The sequence below is a fragment of the Aythya ferina genome (genome assembly GCF_964211825.1).
Source record: "Aythya ferina genome assembly, chromosome: 1".
In the NCBI taxonomy this organism is placed as follows: domain Eukaryota; kingdom Metazoa; phylum Chordata; class Aves; order Anseriformes; family Anatidae; genus Aythya; species Aythya ferina.
Genome location: NC_140296.1, coordinates 161572567 through 161590380, shown reverse-complemented (window position 1 = coordinate 161590380; position 17814 = coordinate 161572567). Strand labels below are relative to the sequence as shown.

General features: G+C 36.6%; 1 protein-coding gene across 6 annotated transcripts in view; it reads left to right on the top strand.

Annotated features, from left to right (window-relative positions):
* The window catches only part of ANKS1B (ankyrin repeat and sterile alpha motif domain containing 1B), a 435613-nt gene that overhangs the window by 216804 nt on the left and 200995 nt on the right, over positions 1-17814 (top strand). The gene's annotated exons all lie outside the window — the stretch shown is intronic.

The following is a 17814-nucleotide window of genomic DNA, read 5'->3' as shown; positions in this document are numbered from 1 at the left end:
GTTGGTGTTAGATGATAGTTGACTCCTTCACAGGAGTCCAAATTTACCAAGTTGTAAAGTATCCTATTGATCACTATCATATGATAAACATTTACCTGCATCCTAATAATACTTCCAAGAATTATTCTAAGTAAATCAAAAGTGTTTTATAGGTCTCTGTGACAATGGATGAAATGTTTGAAGATTCAAGATATAACATTGCCTATCCTCTTCATTCTTAGTCAAATTACACCTTATTCTACACCCTAAATATAACTGCATGAATTCTAATCTGAGAGAAAACAAATTAAGAAATGTGGTGAGGACAAAAACCTTCATCCTAAAAAAAAGCAAATTGGACGTTGCTCTAACCCCTGAGAAAGATAGGATTACTGAAAACAGGATTAAAGAAGTGACTAGACAAAAAGTCATGGGTCAGTTTGCCATCTATCTTAGCTGTTAGTATACTAACAGAAGAAGAATGAGGAACAGGTAAGAATTAATGGAAGAATTAATGAGGAATAGACAAGAATTAATTGAAGATTATGACAAAGCTAGCATCACAGAGAATCTGTCATATATACTACATTAAAAGTCCAGTCATGTAGAGGGTATAAATTCTTCAGGAAGATGAGGAAGGGGAAGGAGAGAGGAAACGTTGGCTTGTGTTTTAAAAATATGTTTGCTTTGACATCATTAACATAGGATTAGTTTAGAACTGTTGAATGTCTGTTGGTATGCATGAAAGTAGAGAAGAATATAGTGGTTCTTGGTACATATTAGAAACAATAGAACTTGATAGTAATTGGAGACTTCATTATCATGGCAGTTGTTGGGAAAGAAATTACACTGGCAAGCTACCAAGGAAAACATGTCTCAAGAAAGTAGATGTCAATAAATTTAGAAAGTTTATTTAAAATAAATAAATAAATGAATCCCTAGGATGCAAGTTAAAGGGAAATTTGCCTGGAAATGTTCAAGACAAGGCTGGATGGGGCTTTGGGCAACCTGGTCTAGTGGAAAGTGTCCCTGCCCATGGCGGAGATGTTGGAACCAGATTATCTTTAAGGTCCCTTGGAACCCAAACCACACAGCTGTTGGACTGAATGATCCTTGTGTGTCCCTTTCAACTTGGAATATTCTATGATTTGAAAACATTACATAAGAAAATAGATGCAAAGTTTTAGGGTGCATTTTGCTGTAGCTAATCATATGAAATCCTATGTAGGAGATATGCTGTGGGGATTTCTTTTTCTTCTTTGTTTTTTACCTACTGTTATGAACACTTCACGGTGGCTTGCCATGCTTTCTGCTCAGCTGACAATATTTGCACTCTCAGCAAATTAGTTATAGCTGATGCTGTTTTGCCAGGTTTTGCTACTAGAGACTGGCCATTCCCAGCTCCAATTCAAGCAAAATCAGGAAAGGTCAAGGAAACCGGCATTTGTACATGTGAAACCAACACATGAGCAGTTATTTTCCTTGACACCCACCTGGATTGCAGCTGCAAGAGCTGCAGCTATGGCTGTAACTGGGAAAGGTCCTCAGCCTCCACCAGGCCTCAGACCCTTTGCACAAAGCAGAACCATCTTTTTGCCTTTTAAAGCTGGTAGTAGTTTATAATCAAGGGAATTGTTAGACAATATCAGGGCTAAATGGATGCATGCAAATAGAAATACGCTTTGGCCACCTTATGTGTCTGTCATACCAGGAGACTCCAGCTGAGCCCTTACCCTCATGCCTCTAATAGCCGACTTTGTCTCTGATGGTGAGTCTGAAGACTTGGCTAATTCTTTAAAGTTTCTTGGTGGCACCTGTAAAAAAGTGGAGTTTAGCAAGTAACCCAATTAGGGCAATGGCCCAGGTTGCACATCAGACAAGATTACTGCTACTCTATGTTTCTCTGAAATTTGTGGGTTCTTCAAAAGAGCACCACTAGCACGTAAGTATAAGCTGCACCAATGTGAAGAAAAAAAGTCTCAATGACCAGCTTGGTGAAATTGTCATATTTTCTTTCACCTTAGAAATAATGAGGAAGATTTCTCTATTTATTAAGTATAGTAGAATAATGCAAGCATGAACAGACAAGTCAGAAGTGCCAAAGCACTCAGTGAGATGCAACTAGCAAGAGAAATAAAGATGTAATATAATTATATTGGTATATTAATAAGGAGAAGAAAAACAAAGAAATCTTTGGCACCATAAGAAGGGATAAGCTGCTCATAGTGGGTGCAGAGAAAGCAAAGTATGTAATAACCTTTTATCACATATTTCCTGAAAAGGTCATTGGTGAGCTTATGGCATGCACAGCTATCCTAGGGCTAGAACCTTAATGGTAGATAAAGAAAGAACAGGTTTTATAGGTTACGTATCTTAAAATTGATTTTATGAACTTCATTTTGTGTTTCATAACAGTGTGAAATAATTTTAGACCTATTTGTTGTTTCCTAAGATAATTCTTAGGGAATGGGTGAGTTACCAGCACTAAATGACAATGATGTAAAGTTTATCTTTAAAAGAGGAGAGGAAGGGAAGTAAGTAACAAACATGAATTTGTCAAGAGCAAAACTATTAAAGCAGTCAAATGCCCTGTTATGGGCAGATATCATATTTTGTAGATGAGGAAAGAGCAGTAGATGCCCAGTATTCTGACTTCAGCTAAGCTTTTGACATTGTCTCATATGTTTTTCTTGTAAGCGAATTAAGTAACCATGTGCTTTATGAAAATAATGTTAGGTTAAACAGATTAATCTTATCCTTAATGTCTAAATTTAGAATTCCACCATGCAGACAACATTGAATACAACTGAGCTAGTTATACAGAAAGAGATAAGCAAGCATTTCTTCAGTATCGTATTCATCATCTAAATGTCTAAGCATAGAAAATGGCACTAGAAGTATCTAAAAAGGGAGCCTAGAGGACCTCCTCAGATGTAGATATCTAAAACTATCTGAAATGAATCTCCATCTCCTCCGTAGAACAATATTATAAGGGGATATATAAGGTGGGGTTTAATAAATTGAACAGCTGTGTGTTTTTCTTTTTTTTTTTTTTTCTTTTTCCCAACATAATAGATACTTCCACTGATCAGTAACACACATTTCGCAAAGGATTTAGAAAAGCTAGTATGTTTAAATATCAGCCATCTGCACTTCTCTGGTAAAAAAGAAGAAACACTTCAATTTCATATTTGCTTTGCCTAATTATAAACATTTTTTTCTAGAATAAAAAAGGCATGCTTAGCAGTATTTCTGTGTTAGCTAGAGCCCAGCAGCTTTTCAGAGATATGTGATTCAATTTACTCTTACAAGTCACTTGAAAGGGAATGATCAAGGAATTTTCTACCATGGAGGTAAACTTTTTAAACATGGGTAATGGCTATCATATCATCATCACGATTAAAGTAAGAATTGTTTCAAGTCAGAGCAATTAAAATAAAGACAAGGAAAATAATTAATAAAGGTCATTCCATATTGAGTTAATCAAAAAACAATTTAAGACTGAGCTAGGCTTTTGAGAGAACCACTTCTGTCAAATGTGTTCTAGCATGTGGAGGCTGATAGACAGTTTTATAATTCTGATAATCATTAGTTCTTATTTGGATGCTGTCCACAAATGCAATACAATCCACTGTAGTCAAGTTTTCTTTGTTTAGATGAGCATGTACCTATCCTTGAGTGCCCTCGTTGTTCCAACTAGAGGAATACAGGGTGTATTTTCCTGAATTATCCTTCAGTTGCTTGATCTGCATGGCTTGGGGTGTAATATACTAGAAAGCTTTTTTCTTACAACTGAAGGAAGTAAATTTCTTCTTACAGTTAGCAAGTCTGGTTTTCACAAAGTGTATTTTCTGCCTTTCTCTTTAATTTATTTATTTATTTATTTATTTATTTATTTATTTATTTATTTGAGAACAGTGCTTTACTCTCTGTTTGGTGATAATCCTAGTGTCTCATTCAACATCTGTGTCTAGATAACAATATCAAGACTCCAGACTTTACTCACTGAGACTACCTGAGGGAGTGCCTTTCAAAGATTAATGCTGATTGTTTCTGGGTATATACAACAACTATAACATATATGAAATCATCGTCAAGGAAGCTAGTACAATTGTAATGTAATTGAAATTGTACAGACCTTTGACTGCCAGAAGCAACGTGCTCAGCTTCCTCTCTTTCTTCTGTGTGTTCCGCTGCCACTACTCAGACATGAAGACATCTTCCCTAGTATGGTTCTGCCTATAATAGCTAACATTTCACTCCAAAGAAGTCCAACTTTCTTTTAAAAAATGAAGCCTTGTTAGGCTGGCCCTTTTCTGTTTGCTGCCATATGGTTGCAGTTTTGGCAAAGTGGTCTTCCTCCAAAGCTGTTAATATCCTCCCTCTTCAAGGGCAGAAAGCAGATAAAATATAAGTACTTAATTAAGCCAGAATTTTAATTAGGTATGTGTAGGCATGTTGGCATAAGGCAATTTTCACAGCGGTAAGTAATATATTTGAAAGTATGTACTTTAATTGTAATTTAGTGTCTGTTTTGCAGTAGTTCTTTCTCCTTTTAAAATCTTCATGTTGTTAAGCTAAGCACTTTGATAAAGTGAGTTTAATTCATGGATTTTAATAAAATGAGACATGCACCCTCTCACAAAGTGAGAGACCTCTTAAAGTTTGAACCCACAACTCTTAACTTTGCAATAGCCAATGATAACAACCAGACTGTAAAACAAGGATAGCAACACTTCCCTCCCAAATTCTGCCTTCTCATTGAAGTTGATATGCAGTGTAAAAAGACCAAAATATCTGTAGCATCATAAAGAGGAAAAAAAGAATAGGCAGAGGGATCCTGACTCTGTAGCTGAGAGAAAAGGGAGTTGATAAGAGCAGACAGCTCAGCAACTGGTCTCTACTCCCAGTGCTGTTTGATGCTCCATCAGTAGCAAATGCAGTTTAGATTTCTTAAACTGCAAACCTCTGAACTCTTTATCACCATTTATAGGACTGCATTGTAGGGAATAGGCCCATACCATTGGGTCCAATTCTGTAATTCCTTATATCTGTTTAAAACTCCAAAGTCAACATGGAATTTTAAGTCAGAATGGCAGACTTGTTGGGGTGAATTCAAGTAACTAAAGTCAAAATGAGATGTTATGGAAGGTGAAGGTGATGCTTGTTTTAGACAAAACTATTTTCAGTCACTCATATTCTCTTACAAATACCACTCACTTTCACACTCAGTGCCTAAAGGTGCTGTGGTTTCTGTGTGTGTGTGTCCATCAAACTTGCATCCATGGTCAATTGTGTGTGATATAAAAAGCAAGAGTTGCTTACTATTGTATCATCAACACATCTGTTGGGTTGCTTTGATTAGCAATAACTAATAACTCTTTTGGATAGGTTTTAAGGAGTCAGCAGTTACTATGCTGTGATTGTTTTGATTCAGAATTTTTCTAACTTCAATGGTGCTCATTGTTTTTGCTTCCTTATCTTGCATATTTTAGGGCTAGAGTCCTGTCTTCCTTTTGGAATAACAAGGAGATGCATATCAATGCGCTGCAAAGTTGTTACTTTCCTCTTGTGTGGTGTGTAGAGTCTTTTGCTGGCAAATCATCCGTGCTCTTGTTTTATCAGAGTGTCTTGATAAAAACATTCCTTAGTATTTTATGATTGTCAGCTATGTCCTTTGTTACCAATGCAGACCATACTTGTAACCCTTTGTACCCCTATGTCTTCTGGTGGTTTCACACATGCATTTGTATTAATGCATCATTCATACCAATCTTCATATTTCATATAAATCGCTTCATTTCAAATGATTTCGATGGTCATTTAGGTGCATGTGATTGCCTAGATTATAACATAAAGGAGAACAGATGGCATAACACTATAATTATCTATAAGTATTTTTGACGTTTATTTACTGAGATCATGATAGTCATATTGCATTGCATGCCACTGAACTTACCCAAAGATCATATAAATTCTCCAGAAGAAATCATAAAAAATTAGATTAATGTTCTGTTGACTACTACATTGTAAAAGCCTAACAAGAGATAAAGATGCATCTGTTTTAATGATCCGTTGAGTACCAAAACAAACCTTACAGATGACTGGGCAAACTGCAGGATAATTGTAGAGCTTTTAGCTATGTTTTATAATAAACACAATGGGAGTTGGATGCAAAAAGCTGCAAGCATTTCTTTCATTTTCCATTATTCATGTATTCCTACTATATTGGCAATTTTACCCTGTAGTATTGTAAATGTAATATTCAGCTATATGCTCTTCATATACCAATTAATTAGAGTTGTTTTTGCAACAGCGTACTACAAATGAAGACAGACTAAACTGAAAGTACAATAAAAATGTATAAATCAGGTCATATTTACCCATGTAGGTGCTCTCATGACTTATCTTTTGCATTTCCACTGAGCTGTACATACTGTATCTTTTTGCACTGTATGGTTAAATATTGCCAATCTACATCTATCTAGATAGGAGATAAAAGAATCAACATAGGCAGATTGTTTGGAGACATCAGAACTTGAAAAAATGTCTTAAAACATTTTTGAGGTTATTTGCAGTAGGACTGAGGTCTTGCTGTTTCTCATTTGAAACACGACAGTCCAAGGGGAGTATTCAGAATCCGTGTGGTCTCTACAAGGGTTGTTTGGTTGGGTTTCACAAAGTGAATGTCAGAATGCTTGTTGGTGTACTTAAAAAGTGACAGGCTAATGGTGCCCTCATTCTACAATGCTCTCATAATCATTCTACTGTAATTCCAGAGGTTGAGGCATTTATTTCAAGCCGTGATAAATGATAGGAAAGTAAAATTATCAGATTACTTGAGATTTTCAGAAGTCCTGCTTAAATTTATTTTTTTACTTGCAGTTTAATTTGAACCTTGCAACTGTGTAGTCATTTACACTCATGTAGATTAATACTGAATTCAGCTGATATCACTGAATTGAACAGCATTTATTCCTTAAGATCGAGTTTAATATCAGGTTCAAAATGTATGTAAAATAGGATTTAGCACCTCAGTGCAGTTGAAAGCATCTGTTGAAAGATGAGGCTTTCACAGTCTGGCTAGGAAATACTTTAAAGGGAACAGAATATTCCTAACTTCTAAAACAGACTTTATGAAAACCATAAAATGATTATCAAGGATAAATCTCTAAAAGTTTGTTCACTATCTTTGTTCTTCTTTTGTCTGAGTTGAAATAGATACTACTCTTGTACTTGACCACCAAACATATGAGGGTTAGTGATTTCCTGACTAGTGAGACTATGATGGAATTTGTCTTTCATAAAATATATAAAGATCTAAGTCTGCTAAAACTGAATTAATAACAGATTCTTGAAAGTTCAGTTGATTCACTCATCTTTCCTTCTTAATCTAGTAGTCCTTAGACTTAAATAGATATGAATCCTTGGAAGCTCACATTTCTAGTAATCACAAGAACATCACATGCTAGTTAAAAATGTTTGGCTTATTATAGAATTTACAGCACAGAATTGTTTCTAGTTTTAGTTCCACCTACAGAAAATGAATTAATTTAAACTATTAAACTAACTAAAGTGTATTCATTTGCTTTCTAACCCAGACTGTTAACCCAAGTTCGTGATCATAACACCAGAATCAATTTTCCTGTTTCCTTCTCATTTATTCAGAAATATACTGTTTGAACGCCTTAAAATCCTTCAAGAATTATTTGCTTTACTACTTTCCACCTCTGCTTCTAAGCCATGATGTAAGAAACTTCCCAGAACTTTGTTTTTCTAGTTTTTATCCACTGCTGCCTTTAGCTCTTTATTTTATTTTATTTTATTTGCATTACTACAAATCTTAGATGTCTGAGGTTAAATTATAGATTGCTAATATGTATTATATTAAATGCTAAGAATAGCATTTATTGTAAAATTGTGAATTGTTCTGATACCTACTTCTAAAGTTATATTTATTATTCATGAACATGCATAAGTTTGGATAAATATATCTTATGAATTCTGCAGTTTGGTTGTTTTTTCTATTTACAGGCTGTGATGGACCACCTCAGTTACTTAGTGCTATTCCTGTTTTCTGGTAGACTATCTGAAATCTTTTAGAGAACATAATTACGAAGAATAAATCTTCTTGGTACAGCGTTCATATAGAGACCAGCCATTCCTCTCAAATTTATATGAGCAAAAATCCATGTTCATGAAAGTTTTCAAACAGTGAATAGCAGGGAATGTAGCTGAACAGCTCTAGACCTGAATTTAAGAATGACTGTAGGTGTTATTTTTGATTATTAAAACAGATCTAGTTTTGATCTTGGTTTAGTATATTAATTATTGTTAACGTGTTATGAAATGTTAGTGAAACCAATCTGAATACTACATTTTCAGGTAACCTACAACCTGCAGGACCACTTGAGCTTTTGCTGAGATCCATTAGCCTTGAGAAAGAAAAAATGGAAGAAATGATGCCTGGAGTACAGCTAATTAAACTTGTCCAGGAATTTGCATTTCTATCATTCCAATTTCTAAAACAAAACATTACGCTTGAGCAAGTACAATGCCATGAGGGGTGGTCACAGTGTCTGTAGGCATCAGTGTAGATTCCTGAAGCAGGATCCTAGGCTCCATCTGTGGGTAGGGGAGGCCAATTCAGAGTTCCTACTCCAGAGTGAGAGTCGAGAAGTCAGGCGTGAAGGAGCTTGCAGACAGGAAGAGCAGGGTTTATGTAACCTCATCCATATGCAAAGAGTCCAGTGAATTGCCAGAACTGCGGCAGCATGCCCACCCACTGAAGTAATGTCTTTATGTTCATTGAAAGATACTGCAGTTTTCCTTTGGTGTTGCAGAGCCTGTATTAGCAGGGAGAAACATTACAGAAAGTGGTCAGATTTCGAGGTTTTTGTACAATGAGGCAAGATCCTGTTGAGATCCTGACTTTTTGTGAAGGAGCAGAGAGGACCAGCTGTTCCCTAGTGGTGGCAAGCTGTGCTCTCACCCACCAAGTGCAGTCCCACAGAGCTATGTGATGGCAACAGGTTCCATTGACAGGTGCAGACAAGGGGAGTGATGAGCCATGTCCAGGGAGCCAGCCTGGAGCAAAAGGGGACAGGTTCAGGGACAGGGATGCTGACAAGGTTTTGAAACATGAGTTTCAAAAACTATATAGTGTATGTCTGAGGGTTCCACCCAGGACACGAACTACCCACAATGCAGGTCCGGTGTCCATCCAGTAGGTAGGGCCAGAGACAGCATTGCAAGGGAAGGGACTGATGGGCTCAGACTGAGCCAAAATAGGATCCCGCACCATGGACCGGGACAGCCATTGGTGCCCTAAGGGCCCTGACACTTCTGCTTTTTATTCATTTTTATAACTTTTTCCTATCATATCAGTGAAATGTGTTCAGTTTTATCTCATTTATATATTATTATTTTCTGAGATTTTAAATATTCTGAGAAGGAAATGGCTGAGGGATAGTTCAGTGTTATTTATAATACAGAGCTCCAAGTTACCTTAGCTCCCGATTAAGCATATTTTTCCAGTATAGATTTAGACTCATCTTTACACTTAGTTGCTGGTTGCATTGAAAATAAAATGTTCTCCTGTATATAATCTTTATAAATGTTGAATCATAGAATCAGAATATCGAGTTGGAAGAGACCTACATGGATCATTGAGTCCAACACCTGGCTCTACACAAGACTACCTAAAAATTTAACTGAGAGCACTGTCCGAATACTACTTAAACTTCACCAGGTGTAGTGCTGTGACCACTTCCCTGGAGAGCCTGCTCCAGTTAAGTCAGGACTAACCTAATACCTAAATCCCACCTAGTCTCAACTCTAGACAAATCTCAAGGGATAAGCTATCAGAACCTAGTCTCAACTCTAGACAAATCTCAAGGGATAAGCTATCAGAATAAGTAATTTAATTTTAGAATGAATTACTTTCCCCTATTTTAAAAAGTCTTGAAAGGGGAAGTAGAATAAAAAGTAAGTAAAACAAAAAAGACGGATGTGAAGCAAAACAAGAGATTGTTGTAGCTGCAAAAAGGATGAAAAGTGAGCAAATGATCGTAATGTATGAGGAGAATAAGTAAAAGTGAAGGTAAATAGGGACTGTTGAAAAGGAATTATGAAATGAAGCTAGAAAGAACAGGAAAGAGAGAGGGAGTTTACCTATCTTAGTTATTGAAAAGAGATCATAGTAAAATCAGGTGTGTTTGGGGCAGGGGAGCCTCTGAGCCCAACTAGGCAAAAGAAAACCAACTACAAAGTGCTTCAGGTTGAATCTGATTTGTAAAATGACCCCAGGAGAAATCTTTAAGCCTCCATCTTGTATACTTTCAAGTTTCATCATTTCAAGGATCTGACAGTTTCCTACAGTGTCAGTACAGGCCTCTGTGTTTCCAGTGCTCTCCACAGGATCTTGCAGCACTTCTCAAATTTATGAAATGATGGCTGCCATTTATTTCATAGCTATATTTAACTTCTTGTGATATCCCTGGTTGCTGGACATTATTTCCTTTTTATTATTATTATTATTATTATTATTATTTTATTTATTAACATTTTCTTCAAATATTTCTCTGTTCTGCTTCTTTGCTAGTCCAATATTGCTTAGGACAGAGCTGTACAAAAGTTTTCTCAAATTTGAAATTACATGAATTTATTTTTTATGGTGCTAGGAATTATAGCCTAAAGTGTTGGGCCTGCATAGCATTTTTAGAAACACTATACACTCACATATATATATATATATATATATGCGTGTAGTATACTGGTTTTTAACAGTAGTCTAAAGTCTTTACTGAATTAAATACAACATTTTGATTGGTCATGGTGTCATGTAAATCTTCAAGCTATTTTTTCATTCTAGATGAAAGCAGTGAAAATGATTACTCATAGGTGGTAAGTATAGTGTTACTATTATCCTGTAAAAGTTCCTGAGACAAATGCAGAAATTGTTCGAAGAAACTAACTCCTTTTTTTTTTTTTTCAGAAAATGTTATTAGCTTGTATTGAAGCCAGAATTAGGAAGTATACTTTTACCCTTTGGTTGTGAACAGGATTCCTGAAAAAATGACAGGCAAGCAACTGAAATGTCTTTGTCCTACCAGAGGAAATCGTATTAGAGTAATATCATAGTGTAGCAGGGAGGCACTGAGATTTGGTGTCATATTACTTGCTTTCCACTCCCTCCATCAGTAGCAGTTCCCTGTATGCTCATGAAAAAAATAGCTGGATTTTAATTGCATCCTAACTACCTTTCCTGAGTGCACTGCAAGATCACAACAACCTATTACCTTTGAGTGGCATCCAGAAGGCACAGAGTCACATTCCATCCATTTCCCATTGAACAGTCACAGAGGGAGGGGGGGTAAATCTAGCTTTCCCTGCAACCCTCAGTCTCTTGGTATATCTTGTCAACCACTAAACTGTCTAGTGTGTGTTTTTTTTAAATTAGATGAAGTTATGGCAGAAAAATCCATAAAATACCATTAAACATAAAGACATGATTGCTCTTTCAGGAAAGCATTGAGCTGCATACTGCTGGAAAGTGGGAGAATGATAGTAAAGGATCACTGTATGCCTTTTTTGTTCTTATGCTCTTCTGCAAGCATATAATACTAGCCACTATGAATGAAGCTAGTGAATGGCTGAAGCTAGAGGAAGCTGTGGTGTGATCCAGTGCATTTGATCATGTGCTCTCTCAGTGAAATATCCATCTGTTCTTAACTAATTTTTGCAGTTTAGCAGGTTGCATTTTGTATTGTTGTTTAGTCAGCCAAGGATATAAATATGACTGATGTCATTACAATGCTAGTACAGTAATGTATAATATAGTTTGGTTCTCCTATTGTCTTTAGAAAAGAAAAATTCATTTAAATTATGAAATCAGAATCTAGAATCTATATCTAAGTATATCTCAAGCAACCTTGCTGTGCGGTGATATACATGTGTGTTACTGTATACCCCGTATATATTGTTCAGCATCACAAAGCTGCGTCAGGGGAAGTTCAGTCTGGATATAAGGAAAATTTTCTTTACCGTGCAGGTGGTCAAACACTGGAACAGACTTCCTAGAGTAGTGGATGATGCCTCATGCTTGTCAGCATTCAAGAGGCATTTGGATAATGCCCTCAATAAGATGCTTCAGCTTTTGGTTAGCCCTGAAGTGGGCAGGCAGTTGGACTTGATGACCTTTGTAGGTCCCATCCAAGTAAACTATTATATTGTGTTGTGTTATGTTGTGTCCTGTCCTGTCCTGTTCTATTCTGTAGTAATGACAAGGTCTTGAACAGAATCAGGTTCCCTCAGTCTGTGGCTGTCCTCTTGAGAACAAATCTAATTTTTGTGTATTATTTGTCCCTCATTCACTGAAGGATTCTGAAGACTAAACTGAAGTTGCCAAACCAGTCAATTGAACACAAAAATATGTTAACTTTGGAGTGTCTGTAATAAATACATGTCACACAATGGAATACTTTGACTGAGCTGTTACTGGGTAAATAATACATCAAAAGTCAGAAACACAAACTCAGAGAAAGGCCAGTTGAGTTCAGAAAGTATAATTCAATGTTGACAGTGCTTTAATAGTTATTATAGAAACAATTGTACTTACATAATGTGGGACTATAATAAATGTTGGTATGAAAATTAGAAAATAACTTTGAGGATGATTTTCCTAGTCAGTGAGGGTTGTTCCACTAGCTTGCATTAGCTGTGGTCCAGAATTATTTTTGTGTGTTCTGAGCCATACATAAGCAATGGAATGTAACCTTTAGAATATAGATACTAGATAGTGTTATTTAAATTCAAGCTGTTTCTATTCATTTTGTTTTGTTTCTGTATGTACCATGAAAAATGTCTCTAAGAGAAGTTTCAGGAAAATATTCAGCATCACCAAACATGGTATCATCATCCAAAGAGCTGGGCTGCTCACAGAAGTTACAGTTTTTATGTAAGTTACCCAGGTTTTTCTGTTTTCTGAGGAAGTTAATTTAAAATCTAAGCACTTGAGTTGCTAATAATATAAATAACTGAAATGTGCAAGGCAAAGCAGAACCCTGCAGACACCTCTGGAACCCATATATTTCTGTAATACATTTATTTAACTAAATTGGTCTGCTGGATGTTAGGCACAGTTTTCCTTATACAATGTCTTTTTCCTAGTTATACTTATAATCTCTCCAAGAATATACATTGTTTGATTCGTTTATTCACTAGAATACCCAGTCACACTAACTCTCCATTAGCACTGTTGAGATACTGTTGAGACCTTTTTTCTCCTGCTGAAATCATAAATACAAAAGTAAAATGAATGTGGCCAGCAGGACCAGGGGGGTGACTATCCCCCTGTACTCTGCTCTGGTGAGGCCGCACCTTGAGTGCTGTGTTCAGCTTTGGGCCCCTCAGTACAAGAAGGACGTTGAGGCCCTGGAACATGTCCGGAGAAGGGCTACGAGGCTGGTGAAGGGCCTGGAACACAAGTCCTATGAGGAGTGACTGAGGGAACTGGGGTTGTTTAGTCTGGAAAAGAGGAGGCTCAGGGGAGACCTTATTGCCCTCTACAACTACCTGAAAGGAAGGCATGGGAAGCTGAGAGTCAGCTGCTTCTCACACATAACTAGTAATAGGACTAGAGGGAGTGGCCTCAAGTTGCACCAGGGGAGGTTTAGGTCGGAAATAGGAGACATTTCTTCTCAGAAAGAGCACTCAGGCATTGGAACAGATTGCCCAGGGAAGTGGTGGTGTCACCATGCCCGTAGTGTTTAAGGAAAGGTTGGACATGGTGCTTAGGGATATGGTTTAGTTGGTGACATTGGTAGTAAGAGGATGGTTGGACCAGATGATCTTGAAGGTCTTTTCCAATCTTAATGATTCTATGATTCTATTCTGTGATTCTATCCCATTTAGTGTTAAGGCAGAAAGCCTTAATTCAGAAAAAAAAAAGAAAAAAAAAAGTTTACAATACTTAGCATAGATTTCTTCTACAGAACTGTTAAACTGGTTGTCAGATGAAATACTATTTCTTTTATATCGTGATAACATTAAACAGTCTCCATTCAGAAATTTCTTGGTTAGTAACTCCTAAAATTTTCCCGGTTTTGATTCTCTAACACTGGAAGCATTTAGCCATTTTCAACAGGTATTGACCTACCTAACATGAATAGATTATTGTAATCTATTTTCTTAACTGGGGCAGCACCTCCTCCACAAGTAAATTATGATAATCATTGTATTTATTTATTTTTCTCAATCAAAAAAAAAAAAGAAAAGAAAAATGTATGTTGTTAAAGTAGAAACAATAGAATAGAGGGGGTCATAAATTCCTTAGAATTTAGAAAATCTGCCTTCCAGCATATGAAATCATGTGCACTCTGATATCACAGATTCAGTCAATTCCAACACCACAATACAGATATTCTGAGTCTCGCTGGGAACAAGACATCTTGTAGAAATTATCGTATAGCATACCAGATGGCATCTTTCTTGCAGACATCACTTGAATTTGCTTCTTCTATTGCTGTGGAGAAAGAACCAAGTATTTCTATTCCTGTAAGAGATTTATGCGTCAGTTTTCCCATGCAGGAATAGGTACATTGTTTTTGGTTGTGGTGCCACAGAATTATCAGAGGATTTTTGTTCTTTGAAATCATAGGAAAGCACAATGATATGTGAATTATGTTGCAGGGGAGACCATGTCTTGTGGTTTGCACCAAGTTTTTCAATATTGGTACCATCTTTAGGCATAGGCAAAGTATGCAATGCTTGCTGCAGCTCACACCCATGGGGCTGGCACTGATTCATAGATTTCAGCAAAATGAAGAGATAGGCTTTTGGTCCCAAAGCAACAACAGCTGTTCCAGGTTCCACTTGTACTAGCTCAGAAAAAGTGTCCAAGCAGACCCCCTAAAAAGTCTCTTTGACTGGTAAAGGACAAGGAGATCAAGTGAGCTGCAAGTTCCTGCAATGGCAGACATAATCCTAATTCCTGTCATTGCTCTTTGCCTGCCTTTGCCTTACTACTACCTTTGGTGGAAGAAGGAGAGAAAAAAAAAGTGTTAGAGATAACAGGATACTCTCTGCAATGAGATGATAGCCAGGGATAAGGACAACACTGCAAGCTGGCCATGTTTCTCCTTATATACTCTCCCCTTGCTGAGCAACCTTATGTTGTGTTCTCAATGGACTCAGCTGGAGTTATTACTGGCAGGGGACAGAACTGGAGGAGAGTGCACAGTGGGACCAACAGTGCTATAAGCATGCAGTGTTGGGGCCATGGAGATAGACACAATACCAACAGCTACATGAAGAAATGTGTCTTAGGAGCCACCCAAAACTGGAATTTTGTCTACATTTTTGCTAGGCATTGAGCCAAGCACATCTCATATAGTCACTGGCAGCATAACTTCCATGCTGTTTATAGTAAGGTCAGGAAGAAGCAGTTTGGCAGTGTAACTGGTGTATTGATTATTGGCTGTGCCTTATTCTGGGCAGGACATTTTTGTTGGTGGAGGACACTAGTTGCAGAGACATTTGTGTCTGTAAATGTACAAGAAATAAAGGACTCAATCAAACATAATTCTTTTAAATGGTGGGATTATGCTTTACTAGGTCTCCTTCCAAAATCATTTTTTTCTGCTTAGAGGGAGAGGGGACAACAAAGTCAGGAATCCTTTACGAAGGACTTCATGATTTCTCAGTCAACTAAGAAAAAATGAGTAGGGTCTTAGTTCTCATTGTGTTTGAAAACTTCTCATTCTGTTCTCTGAAGAGCTTACACACCCTTTCAAATTTACTTATCTGCTATATCAGCATATGCTATCCTTACAGCCTTGCACCTGACTGGACACAACCAGTGTGGATTATGTACAAAGATACTGATTCAAGTAGAAAAAACTTCACAAAATAGGGAAGATTTACAGACAAGTGTGAAGAAATGTATTTGTATCTCCATGAGACCTAGATTCCTGTCATTTTGGAACATTTACTTTCTCTGAGGAAAAAAAAAATGGATTACCTGTTAATCTGTTTGAGGTGCATTTAGGTGCACACTGTACTCATCGAAAATATATGCTCTATATTGGAGATATTCACATGCTGTTTTTATTAAATTCCTGAGAAAACTCATAAAGGTTTGTTCAGCAGTTGCAGGTTGACCATCTCCTGGTTAGCCTTCTGTACAATTTTTTTTTTTTTTTTTGAGAGGCCCAATGAACATTTGTTCTTCATGTATTAACATATTAAATCTGTAGATCTGAAGTCATGGGAACTCCCACAACAGACCTGGGCTAGGTAACTTTCCAACCTCATAAAAGATCTTCTATGGCTCAGCTAAAGTTACTGTAAAAAATCATTATGGACTTCAGTTTGCATAAGTTGTTCCACCAATCCAAGCAGCAATATCGGACAGTAAAAGGTCATCCAATTTTAGTCCAAGGACTAGTCAGGTTGCTGTTGAAACTCTTACAGTATTGTTAATTTTAAGTATCTACCTCAGTGTAGAGTCCATTCTGCTACTGCTCGGGAAGCCTCTGCATATCACTTGCAAAAATTTTGTATTATAACGTGTTGGTTGGAGTGTAGGTCTGGATTTTTATGAAACATTTTCCCACTTAATGTGATAAATTCCAAATGATGCCCTCGACAGATATCTGATTCCTCTGTCTGAGCTGGTCAATGCTTGAGGTTCACAGTGGGTAAGAAAAACAATGAAAAGTATTAATGTTCTATAAACAATGTTTCATTGGAATTCTTAGAATTGTATCCTGAATATATTCATTTTCTGCCTCTAAACTTTGAGCCTGTTATGAAAATAAAAAGTTTAGTAAACTTTTCCTCTCAGAAGAAAGGTGTAAAATGTTTCTGTTTGAGAAACCATATCAAAAATGGAACACTGATGTAAAATCCATCTTGAAATATTCAGTTTCTTGTGCAGAAAATGAATTTTGCTTTTGTTTTAAATTCACTATTTCTTATTTAATTTTTTCCAACTATAGTTGCTAAAGTGTACAGACTCATTATAAATTATGTATATATTCTATGTCTGCCTGCTATCATTCATATTTCTGTAAGAAAAAGATATAAACTTAAAAATTTATTTAGTAAAAATATTATTTAATTATTCATTTGAAATGGTGACCTTTTCAAGTTGAATTATTACATGTCGGCATGAAGGTTTTCTTGTGTCTTATAGTATTTTACGGTTGAAGAAATCATGCAGCTAATTTAATTACTTGGACTAAAATTGTTGTGCAGTTTATGTCTTTTGCTGTACCACAAGAGAAAAACTGTGAAATGTATTCATTATTGATTTTTTAAAGGGTTTTGCTCTTATATAAGCAGAAATGCAGACCACAACCTATGTTGCTTTAAAAGGGGAAAAGGGAATAACTGTGCCATAGGCTATGGTTTATGTATTGCCTTTCCTAATGCCTTGTGAAACGTAAAAATCTACAACAAACAGATATGTAAAGCGTAACCGGTATGAAGATTCTATTCAGATTTAAGTGCTCTAGGTTGCTTTTGAATCTTGCTATTTTCTGCATTTGTTTTGACTGCTCTCATCATTCAAGATTGACGCTTGGATGGGTGTGTAGGAGGAAGCAGCAGCAGCAGGCTTACAGCTTGCAGACAAAAAAAAAATCTGCCTTATCTGATGGCTATTATTGAAAATGCGAGGTGTAGCCTAGGCTGGGTAATGAAGGGGAGCGAGCGAGGGGGAGCAAGAAGCATGGAGCTGCATACTGATGAGTGTAGGAGTACTTGATAAAAAGAATTCTTGCTGCTGGCAGTGCATTGCTCATTGTGGAGTATTCCAACAATCACATATAA